Below are 12,265 nucleotides of genomic sequence, written 5' to 3' on the forward strand. Positions count from 1 at the left end.
TCCGTTTGAGTTGATTCTTTTTGCAATTCGAAGTCTTGACCTAAACTTTCTGATAAGGCCAAATTCACGTAATTTTGGTGCTGTTAGAAATTGTTTTATGTCGCAAGAGTCATTTGCTTGGTTTTGAAGTTTTCCGAATTGTTTTCTTCGTTCTTCTCGATATTTTGAGTGATTGCTTATGTGTGGTTACCATTGCTTGCTTACGATAGATTGACCGGAGCGTGACGAGTAGATCTATCCAGAGTATTGAGTGCGAATCATCTTCATCAACATTGCAGGCAAGTTCACACTTTGATCATACCCCTTTCATACCCAGTTTTTTTTATGCATTAGATTCAACCCTCAAACAATTGCATGATTAGGATCTGATTAACATGTGGGTATTGGGAAGTAGTTGATGAGGTAGTACCTATTGCCCTGTTTACAATCAAACCCTTGGGAGTTACTTCTACGTTGCTATTATATTGCCATGCTATGCTCGTAGACGTGGATTGGGTTTGAGAGATATTCATGACAGATGTGAGATTGTTAATAATAGTTTACTTAAGGTGGCAACTAAAACTCACATCTGGGTGGATTGAGGCACCTGGAGAACCCAGTGTTGTCTGTTTGTATAAGGACCACCACCCAGGCTCAAAGGGATCATAAGATTATTCATGCTAGAAACTTCCGTGTGCAGAACAAGCTATTATGGGCTCTAGCATAGTTGAGTAGGTTACATGATCTCTTGAAGAGGTGGGCTAGCAGATGTAGGGGAAAGTAGGTGTAACTGTCCATCCGGAGTAAAGAGTGATTGTTTCTGAAAGACTGTGTCTCGGTCATCCGTTTCTCAAACATCATGTAGTGCGAGAATCAAGCGGAGGCGATCGAGTCTTGTGGGGAAAAGTGCGCAAACCTCTGCAGAGTGTACAAACTAATCATGATTAGCCGTGTCCCCGGTTATGGACATCTTGAGTATCTAGTTCTTGGATTATCCCGTTGATCTCATCATGTTACTTAATTTAAATTTGATTTGGGTTTAATCACGTTCTTAATTGGGATTGAGATGCTGTCAACCATCTCAATGTTTCACAACCACAATGGTAGTTAAATAAAATTTATTCCTTTGCAGTAGGGAAAAATTGGCTTTTCGCAAAAACATTATAACCATAGAGCTTTTCCACCAGCCATATATGCATGTAGTGATAGCCTTTGTTCATCATTTCTTTATGGTGTGAATTTGCCAGCATATTCCATGTGCTGACCCGTTTTCGGGCTGCAACGTTTCATGTTGCAGGATATCTTACGACGAGTAAGTGATACGTTAGGGTTACGATTTCTACACTCAACTTTGCCGTTGGTGTTGATGGGAATCCACAACCTTGTTACTTCCGCTATTTGGATTGAGGTAATAGTATTTACGTTACTTTATACATGTGATTTACCTCTGTTATAAATCCTCGAGTACTGTGTGTGTCAGCATACCGATCCAGGGATGACACTTAAGCACAGAGACTTGATCCATTTGGGTCGGGTCGCTACAAGACAAAAGTGAAGAGCTTCCCCTTCCCGTACCCCGCGACTCCATCCTCCTCATTTTCTCTCCTTCCTTTCTCTCTTCTCTTTGCCACCGCTCCACCACTCCGGCCACCACGCCACACCCCTGCCGAAACTCTATCTTGTTGTCACCTCCAGCGCTCCAGCAGGGCTCCACCGCGCTTCTCCTCTTTCTCCGTTCAACCCCTCTTCTCCGACCACCCCGCCACGTACCATCCGCTACTGCTATTCTCATCATGTCTGACAACTGTCGTTGAATCGTCAGAGGTAAAAACAGTTGTCCCTTCTTCTTTCTAGCAATGGATTCCGATTTGGAGTACATATACGAGCAGTATGTTGAGCCGTCCAATGGCTCGTCAGACGAGGAGGAGTACTTCGATGTGACAGCGATGATGCAAGCGGTCCTTGAAGACGCGGAGCATGCGGAGGAGCATGTTCTCAATTTGAAGGGCTCGATCAAGGGTCATCGAGTGCTCAACCGTAACAGGGCGCGCGGCCATTTGACACTCATGGCTGACTACCTTGCCCCCGATGCACTATTCGCTGACCATTTTCGCCGGAATTTTCGGATACGCAAAACTGTCTTTGATCGTTTGTACCATGGCGTCCGATCCTAAGATGACTACTTCATCCTGAAGAAGGACGTCGTGGGAGCGATTGGCTTCTCTGGTTACCAGAAGTGCATCGCCGCACTTCGAATGCTTTCATATGGCATGACCGCTGATTCGTGGGACGAGTACCTACGGATGTCTGAGAGCACATGCGGAGAAGCCATGGCCAGGTTTGCAATTGTCATGGTTGAGGTGTTCGGATCTTATTACCTGAGAGGACCAACTGTGCAGACACCGAGAGGCTATCTCAGAAGCAAGATTGTGGCTAGGTTTGCTTGAATTTCTTGACTGCATGCATTGAAAATGGAAGAACAACCCGAAGGCTTTACAAGGGCATATCAGGGTCGTGTTAAGAAGCCCACCATCATTCTTGAAGCAATTGCATCACATGATATTTGGATTTGGCACACTTTCTTTGGCATGCCGGGGTCTCACAATGACATCAATGTGCTGCAATGATAGTCGTTGTTTGCGAGGCTGGCTAGAGGAAAAGCTCTTCCATACCACTATAGTGTCAATGGACATGAATACAACATGGGCTACTATCTGGTTGACGGTATCTATCCTCCATGGGCTACCTTTGTCAGCACCATCTCAAACCAAGTTGGACAGAAAAAGGCTCACTTTGCCTAAAGACAACAAGCAGCTAGAAAGGATGTCGAGAGGGCATTTGGAGTTCTGCAGGCTCGTTTCGTAGTTGTTCGTGGACCTGCTAAACAATGGGATCCAAAAACCTTGTGGGAGGTAATGACATGTTATGTGATCATGCACAACATGATCGTCGAGGATGTGGGTGATGATGTTGCCGCAGCTCTGGAATTTGAGAATATGAGTGATCCTATCGAACTTCTGGACCAGAATCTGGCCACATTTGAAGAGTTTATTCAAATGCATCAACTAATTTGGCATCGACCAACTCACGAGCAGCGGAAGGAAGACCATCCGAAGATCAAGGCTAAGGTAATGCACATCCAAAGATCTTTTTCTTTGTCTTGCTTTCCTTAAAGTGATATTGTTGTCCGGTGCCGCTCTTAGGCATTTCTATTATGTGGGAATTTTATGCATACTCTTTTTGTTGCTAGAAATGATGTATTTTGGCTTTAATTTATTTTCTTGCGATGAATTGCAAGTTCATATGAAATCCCATGGCATATTTGAAAGCATTGGCTACGCTAAATGTTCACGTATAATGTGCAATTTGAGCATGAGGTGATGTTTGCAACACAAACCATACATATTGGTCGTGGATAATAAATTTGAAATTGATCATATACAAATTTGTATCTTTCTGTACAATGAATTTGATGTATAAATCCATATCTCCCTGTATTAGTTCAGAGATTGCAGTGTAAATTTAGATTTACCATTATAGATATAGAAATTGTACTCACGATTCATCTATACAAATAACAACATCAATATGCACGCTAACAATGTGGACATGGTCTTAAATGAAACTAAGCTCGAAACATCAAGTTATACCTAATGGAGTGAGCATACACTATGTATCTATATTAGCATTTCGGTTTCTGCAGCATTGAGAAGTTTAAGTAGGTTAAGTTGTGTAGTGACAAAGTTGATCTTGCTTTCATATGATAAGCGTTTGTTTTCTCCAGCAGAAATGGGAAGACACATGGACAATCCCATGTATTTTAGTCTAACCGAACAATGTCGCCGGAGTATATATACATACTAAAATATATTTATTTTGTGGTAACTTTACCATTCACTTAGATATGATTGCTCCTCTTCCTTGTTTTTTGAGTGAAATTTTGTGAGACGATCAAAATAATGCTTACCTTCTATCTGTGTAATGATATAGAAAGACTAATTCTCCATACAGCAGGTCATATCATGAGGCCAGCTTGCATAAATTTGTTGGGGAACGTAGTAATTTAAAAAAAAATCCTACGAACACGCAAGATCATGGTGATGCATAGCAACGAGAGGGGAGAGTGTGTTCACGTACCCTCATAGACCGAAAGCGGAAGCATTAGAACAACGCGGTTGATGTAGTCGTACGTTTTCACGATCTGACCGATCCAAGTACCGAACGCACGGCACCTCCGAGTTCAGCACACGTTCAGCTCGATGACGTCCCACGAACTCCGATTCAGCAGAGCTTCGAGGGAGAGTTCCGTCAGCACGACGGCGTGATGATGGTGATGATGATGCTACCGACGCAGGGCTTCGCCTAAGCACCGCTACGATATGACCGAGGTGGATTATGGTGGAGGGGGCACCGCACACGGCTAAAAGATCAATGATCAATTGTTGTGCCTTTGGGGTGCCCCCTGCCCCCGTATATAAAGGAGCTAGGGGGGAGGCGGCCAGCCAGGAGGAGGGCGTGCCAAGGGGAGGGGTCCTACCCTAGTAGGAGTAGGAGAAGGGAAGGAAGGGAGAGAGGAAGAGAAGGAAAAAGGGGGGCGCCGCCTCCCCTCCTTGTCCAATTCGGACTAGAGGGGGAGGGGGCGCGCCGCCGCCCTGACCGCCCCTCCTCTTCTCCCACTAGGGCTCATTAGGCCCAATATACTTCCCGGGGGGGTTCCGGTAACCCCCCGGTACTCCGGTAAATGTCCGAAACACTTCTGTGTCCGAACATAGTCGTCCAATATATCGATCTTTACGTCTCGACCATTTCGAGACTCCTCGGCATGTCCGTGATCATATCCGGGACTCCGAAGTACCTTCGGTACATCAAAACACAAAAACTCATAATACCGATCGTCACAGAACTTTAAGCGTGCGGACCCTACGGGTTCGAGAACTATGTAGACATAACCGAGACTCATCTCCGGTCAATAACCAATAGCGGAACCTGGATGCTCATATTGGTTCCTACATGTTCTACAAAGATCTTTATCGGTCAAACCGCAAAACAACATACGTTGTTCCCTTTGTCATCGGTATGTTACTTGCCCGATATTCGATCGTCGGTATCCTCATACCTAGCTCAATCTCGTTACCGGCAATTTTCTTTACTCATTCCGTAATGCATCATCCCGCAACTAACTCATTAGTCACATTGCTTGCAAGGCTTATAGTGATGTGCATTACCGAGAGGGCCCAGAGATACCTCTCCGAAATTCGGAGTGACAAATCCTAGTCTCGATCTATACCAACTCAACAAGTACCATCGGAGACACCTGTAGAGCACCTTTATAGTCACATAGTTACGTTGTGACGTTTGATAGCACACAAAGTGTTCCTCCGGTAATCGGTAGTTGCATAATCTCATAGTCATAGGAACATGTATAAGTCATGAAGAAAGCAATAGCAGTAAACTAAAACGATCAAGTGCTAAGCTAACGGAATGGGTCAAGTCAATCACATCATTCTCCTAATAATGTGATCTCGTTTATCAAATGACAACTCATGTCTATGGTTAGGAAACTTAACCATCTTTGATAAACGAGCTAGTCAAGTAGAGGCATACTAGTGACACTCTGTTTGTCTATGTATTCACACATGTATTTGAAGGAAATATGCCCTAGAGGCAATAATAAAGTATTATATATTTCCTTATATCATGATAAATGTTTATTATTCATGCTAGAATTGTATTAACCGGAAACATAATACATGTGTGAATACATACACAAACAGAGTGTCACTAGTATGCCTCTACTTGACTAGCTCGTTAATCAAAGATGGTTATGTTTCCTAGCCATAGACATGAGTTGTCATTTGATTAACGAGATCACCTCATTAGGAGAATGACGTGATTGACTTGACCTATTCCGTTAGCTTAGCAATCGATCGTTTAGTATGTTGCTATTGCTTTCTTCATGACTTATACATGTTCCTATGACTATGAAATTATGCAACTCCCGTTTACCGGAGGAACACTTTGTGTGCTACCAAACATCACAACCTAACTGGGTGATTATAAAGGTGCTCTACAGGTGTCTCCAAAGGTACTTGTTGGGTTGGCGTATTTCGAGATTAGGATTTGTCACTCCGATTGTCAGAGAGGTATCTCTGGGCCCACTCGGTAATGCACATCACTATAAGCCTTGCAAGCATAGTGACTAATGAGTTAGTTGCGGGATGATGTATTACGGAACGAGTAAAGAGACTTGCCGGTAACGAGATTGAACTAGGTATCGAGATACCGACGATCGAATCTCGGGCAAGTAACATACCAAAGACAAAGGGAACAACGTATGTTGTTATGCGGTCTGACCGATAAAGATCTTCGTAGAATATGTGGGAGCCAATATGGGCATCCAGGTCCCGCTATTGGTTATTGACCGGAGACGTGTCTCGGTCATGTCTACATAGTTCTCGAACCCGTTGGGTCCGCACGCTTAAAGTTACGATGACAGTTTTATTATGAGTTTATGTATGTTGATGTACCGAAGGAGTTCGGAGTCCCGGATGAGATCGGGGACATGACGAGGAGTCTCGAAATGGTCGAGACGTAAAGATCGATATATTGGACGACTATATTCGGACTTCGGAAAGGTTCCGAGTGATTCGGGTATTTTTCGGAGTACCGGAGAGTTACAGGAATACGTATTGGGCCTTATTGGGCCATACGGGAAAGAAGAAAAAGGGCCTCAAGGGTGGCCGCACCCCTCCCCTTGGTCTGGTCCGAATTGGACTAGGGAAGGGGGGCGCCCCCTTCCTTCCTTCTCTTTTTCCCTTCCTCTTTTCCTATTCCATATGGGAGGTGGAATCCTACTAGGACTAGGGAGTCCTAGTAGGACTCCACACTTGGTGCGCCCCCTCCTAGGGCCGGCCTCCTCCTCCCTTGCTCCTTTATATACGGGGGCAGGGGGCACCCCAGAGAAACAACAATTGATCCTTGAGATCTCTTAGCCGTGTGCGGTGCCCCCTCCACCATATTACACCTCGATAATACTGTTGCGGAGCTTAGGCGAAGCCCTGCGCCGGTGGAACATCATCATCGTCACCACGCCGTCGTGCTGACGAAACTCTCCCTCAACACTCGGCTGGATCGGAGTTCGAGGGACGTCATCGAGCTGAACGTGTGTAGAACTCGGAGGTGCCGTGCGTTCGGTACTTGATCGGTCGGATCATGAAGACGTACGACTACATCAACCGCGTTGTGATAACGCTTCCGCTATCGGTCTACGAGGGTACGTGGACAACACTCTCCCCTCTCGTTGCTATGCATCACCATGATCTTGCGTGTGCGTAGGAATTTTTTTGAAATTACTACGTTCCCCAACAGTGGCATCAGAGCCTGGTTTTAGGCGTTGATGCTATGCACGAGTAGAACACAAGTGAGTTGTGGGCGATATAAGTCATACTGCTTACCAGCATGTCATACTTTGGTTCAGCGGTATTGTGAGATGAAGCGGCCCGGACCGACATTACGCGTACGCTTACGCGAGACTGGTTTCACCGTTCGGAGCACTCGTTGCTTAAAGGTGACTGGCAGGTGTCTGTCTCTCTCACTTTAGTTGAACCGAGTGTGGCTACGCCCGGTCCTTGCGAAGGTTAAAACAGCACCAACTTGACAAACTATCGTTGTGGTTTTGATGCGTAGGTAAGAACGGTTCTTGCTAAGCCCGTAGCAGCCACGTAAAACTTGCAACAACAAAGTAGAGGACGTCTAACTTGTTTTTGCAGGGCATGTTGTGATGTGATATGGTCAAGACATGATGTGATATAATGTGTTGTATGAGATGATCATGTTTTGTAACCGAGTTATCGGCAACTGGTAGGAGCCATATGGTTGTCGCTTTATTGTATGAGATGCAATCGTCATGTAATAGCTTTACTTTATCACTAAGCGGTAGCGATAGTCGTAAAAGCAATAAGTTGGCGAGACGACAACGATGCTACGATGGAGATCAAGGTGTCGCGCCGGTGACGATGGTGATCATGACGGTGCTTCGGAGATGGAGATCACAAGCACAAGATGATGATGGCCATATCATATCACTTATATTGATTGCATGTGATGTTAATCCTTTATGCATCTTATCTTGCTTTGATTGACGGTAGCATTATCAGATGATCTCGCACTAAAATTTCAAGATAAAAGTGTTCTCCCTGAGTATGCACTGTTGCAAAAGTTCTTCGTGCTGAGACACCACGTGTTAATCGGGTGTGATAGGCTCTACGTTCAAATACAACGGGTGCAAAACAGTTGCACACGCGGAATACTCAGGTTAAACTTGACGAGCCTAGCATATACATATATGGCCTCGGAACACAGAGACCGAAAGGTCGAGCGTGAATCATATAGTAGATATGATCAACATAGTGATGTTCACCATTGAAACTACTCCATCTCACGTGTTAATCGGACATGGTTTAGTTGCTTTGGATCACGTAATCACTTAGATGATTAGAGAGATGTCTATCTAAGTGGGAGTTCTTAAGTAATATGATTAATTGAACTTAAATTTATCATGAACTTAGTACCTGATAGTATCTTGCTTGTCTATGTTAATTGTAGATAAATGGCCCGTGCCGTTGTTCCGTTGAATTTTAATGCGTTCCTTGAGAAAGCAAAGTTGAAAGATGTTAGCAGCAAAAGATGCGGATTGGATCCGTGATCTGAGGATTATCCTCATTGCTGCACAGAAAAATTATGTCCTTGATGCACCGCTAGGTGACAGACCTATTGCAGGAGCAGATACAGACGTTATGAATGTTTGGCTAGCTCAATATGATGACTACTTGATAGTTTAGTGCACCATGCTTAACGGCTTAGAATCAGGACTTCAAAGACATTTTGAACGTCATGGACCATATGAGATGTTCCAGGAGTTGAAGTTAATATTTCAAGCAAATACCCGAGTTGACAGATATGAAGTCTCCAACAAGTTCTATAGCTAAAAGATGGAGGAGAATCGCTCAACTAGTGAGCATGTGCTCAGATTGTCTGGGTACTACAATCGCTTGAATCAAGTGGGAGTTTATCTTCCAGATAAAATAGTGATTGACAGAATTCTCTAGTCACCATCACCAAGTTAGTAGAACTTCGTGATGAACTATAGTATGCAAGGGATGACGAAAGTAATTCCCGAGCTCTTCGTGATGCTGAAATCGACGAAGGTAGAAATCAAGAAAAACATCAAGTGTTGATGGTTGACGAGACCACTAGTTTCAAGAAAAGGGCAAAGGGAAGAAAGGGAACTTCAAAAAGAACGGCAAGCAAGTTGCTACTCAAGTGAAGAAGCCCAAGTCTGTACCTAAGCCTGAGACTAAGTGATTCTACTGCAAAGGGACTGGTCACTGGAGGCGGAACTGCCCCAAGTATTTGGTGGATAAGAAGGATGGCAAAGTGAACAAAGGTATATTGGATATACATGTTATTGATGTGTACTTTACTAGTGTTTATAGCAACCCCTCGGTATTTGATACTGGTTCAGTTGCTAAAGAGTAGTAACTCGAAACGGGAGTTGCAGAATAAACAGAGACTAGTAAAAAGGCGAGGTGACGATGTGTGTTGGAAGTAGTTCCAAGATTGATATGATCATCATCGCACACTCCCTGTACTTTCGGGATTAGTGTTGAAACTAAATAAGTGTTATTTGGTGTTTGCGTTGAGCATGAATATGATTTGATCATGTTTATTGCAATACGGTTATTCATTTAAGTTAGAGAACAATTGTTGTTCTGTTTACATGAATAAAAACCTTCTATGGTCATACACTCCAACGAAAATGGTTTGTTGGATCTCGATCGTAGTGATACACATATTCATAATATTGAAGCCAAAAGATGCAAAGTTAATAATGATAGTGCAACTTATTTGTGGCATTGCCGTTTAGGTCATATTGGTGTAAAGCGCATGAAGAAACTCCATACTGATGGAATTTTGGAATCACTTGATTATGAATCACTTGATGCTTGCGAACCGTGCCTCATGGGCAAGATGACTAAAACGCCGTTCTCCAGAACTATAGAAAGAGCAATAGATTTGTGGGAAATCATACATACAGATGTATGTGGTCCGATGAATATTGAGGCTCGTAGCAGGTATCATTATTTTCTGACCTTCACAGATGATTTGAGCAGATATGGGTATATCTACTTGATGAAACACAAGTCTGAAACATTTGAAAAGTTCAAAGAATTTCAGAGTGAAGTGGAGAATCATCGTAACAAGAAAATAAAAGTTTCTACGATATGATCGCAGAGGTAAAATATTTGAGTTACGAGTTTGGCCTTCAGTTAAAACAATGTGAAATAGTTTCACTACTCACGCCACGTGGAACACCACAGTGTAATGGTGTGTCCGAACATCGTAACCGTACTTTATTAGATATAGTGCGATATATGATGTCTCTTACCGATCTATCACTATTGTTTTTGGGGTTATGCATTAGAGACAACTACATTCATGTTAAATAGGGCACCATCAAAATCCGTTGAGACGACGCCTTATGAACTGTGGTTTGGCAAGAAACCAAAGTTGTCGTTTCTTAAAAGTTTGGGGTTGCGATGCTTATGTGAAAATGTTTCGTCCTGATAAGCTCAAACCCAAATCGGAGAAATGTGTCTTCATAGGATACCCAAAGGAGACAGTTGGGTACACCTTCTATCACAGATCCGAAGGCAAGACATTCGTTGCTAAGAATGGATCCTTTCTAGAGAAGGAGTTTCTCTCGAAAGAAGTGAGTGGGAGGAAAGTAGAACTTGATGAGGTAACTATACCTGCTCTCTTATTGGAAAGTAGTTCATCACAGAAATCTGTTTCTGCGACACCTACACCAAGTAGTGAGGAAGTTAATGATAATGATCATGAAACTTCAGATCAAGTTATTACTGAACTTCGTAGGTCAACTAGATCAAGATCCGCACTAGAGTGGTACGGTAATCCTGTTCTGGAGGTTATGTTACTTAGACCATGACGAACCTACGAAATATGAAGAAGCGATGGTGAGCCCAGATTCCGCAAAATGGCTTGAGGCCATGAAATCTGAGATGAGATCCATGTATGAGAACAAAGTGTGGACTTTGGTTGACTTTCCCGATGATCGGCAAGCAATTGAGAATAAATGGATCTTCAAGAGGAGACGGACGCTGATAGTAGTGTTACTATCTACAAAGCTAGAATTGTCAAAAAAAGGTTTTCGACAAGTTCAAAGTGTTGACTACGATGAGAGTTTCTCACTCGTATCTATGCTTAAGTCTCTCCGAATCATGTTAGCAATTGCCGTATTTTATGAAATATGGCAAATGGATAAACAAAACTGCATTCCTTAATGGATTTATTAAAGAAGAGTTGTATATGATGCAACCAGAAGGTTTTGTCAATCCTAAAGGTGCTAACAAAATATGCAAGCTCAAGCGATCCATCTATGGACTGGTGCAAGCATCTCGGAGTTGGAATATACACTTTGATAAGTTGATCAAAGAATATAGTGTTATACAGACTTGCGGTGAAGCCTGTATTTACAAGAAAGTGAGTGGGAGCACTACAGCATTTCTGATAAGTATATGTGAATGACATATTGTTGATCGGAAATAATGTAGAATTATTCTGCAAAGCATAAATGAGTGTTTGAAAGAAGTTTTTCAAAGATAGACCTCGGTAAAGCTGCTTACATATTGAGCATCAAGATCTATAGAGATAGATCAAGACGCTTGATAAGTTTTTTTCAATGAGTACATACCTTAACAAGATTTTGAAGTAGTTCAAAATAGAACAGTCAAAGAAAGAGTTCTTGCCTGTGTTACAAGGTGTGAAATTGAGTAAGACTCAAAGCCCGACCATGGCAGAAGATAGAAAGAGAATGAAAGTCATTCCCTATGCCTTGGCCATAGGTTCTATAAAGTATGCCATGCTGTGTACCAGATCTATTGTATACCCTACACTGATTTTGGCAAGGGAGTACAATAGTGATCTAGGAGTAGATCACTGGACAGCGGTCAAAATTATCCTTAGTGGAATAAGGAAATGTTTCTCGATTATGGAAGTGACAAAAGGTTCGTCGTAAAGGGTTACGTCGATGCAAGTTTTGACACTAAATCTAGATGACTCTAAGTCTCGGTCTACATACATATTGAAAGTGGGAGCAATTAGCTAGAGTAGCTCCGTGAAGAGCATTGTAGACATAGATATTTGCAAAATACTTACGGATCTGAATGTGACAGACCCGTTGACTAAAATTATCTCACAATCAAAA

Source organism: Triticum aestivum, chromosome 2D, assembly GCF_018294505.1.
Source record: "Triticum aestivum cultivar Chinese Spring chromosome 2D, IWGSC CS RefSeq v2.1, whole genome shotgun sequence".
Classification (NCBI taxonomy): Eukaryota; Viridiplantae; Streptophyta; class Magnoliopsida; order Poales; family Poaceae; genus Triticum; species Triticum aestivum.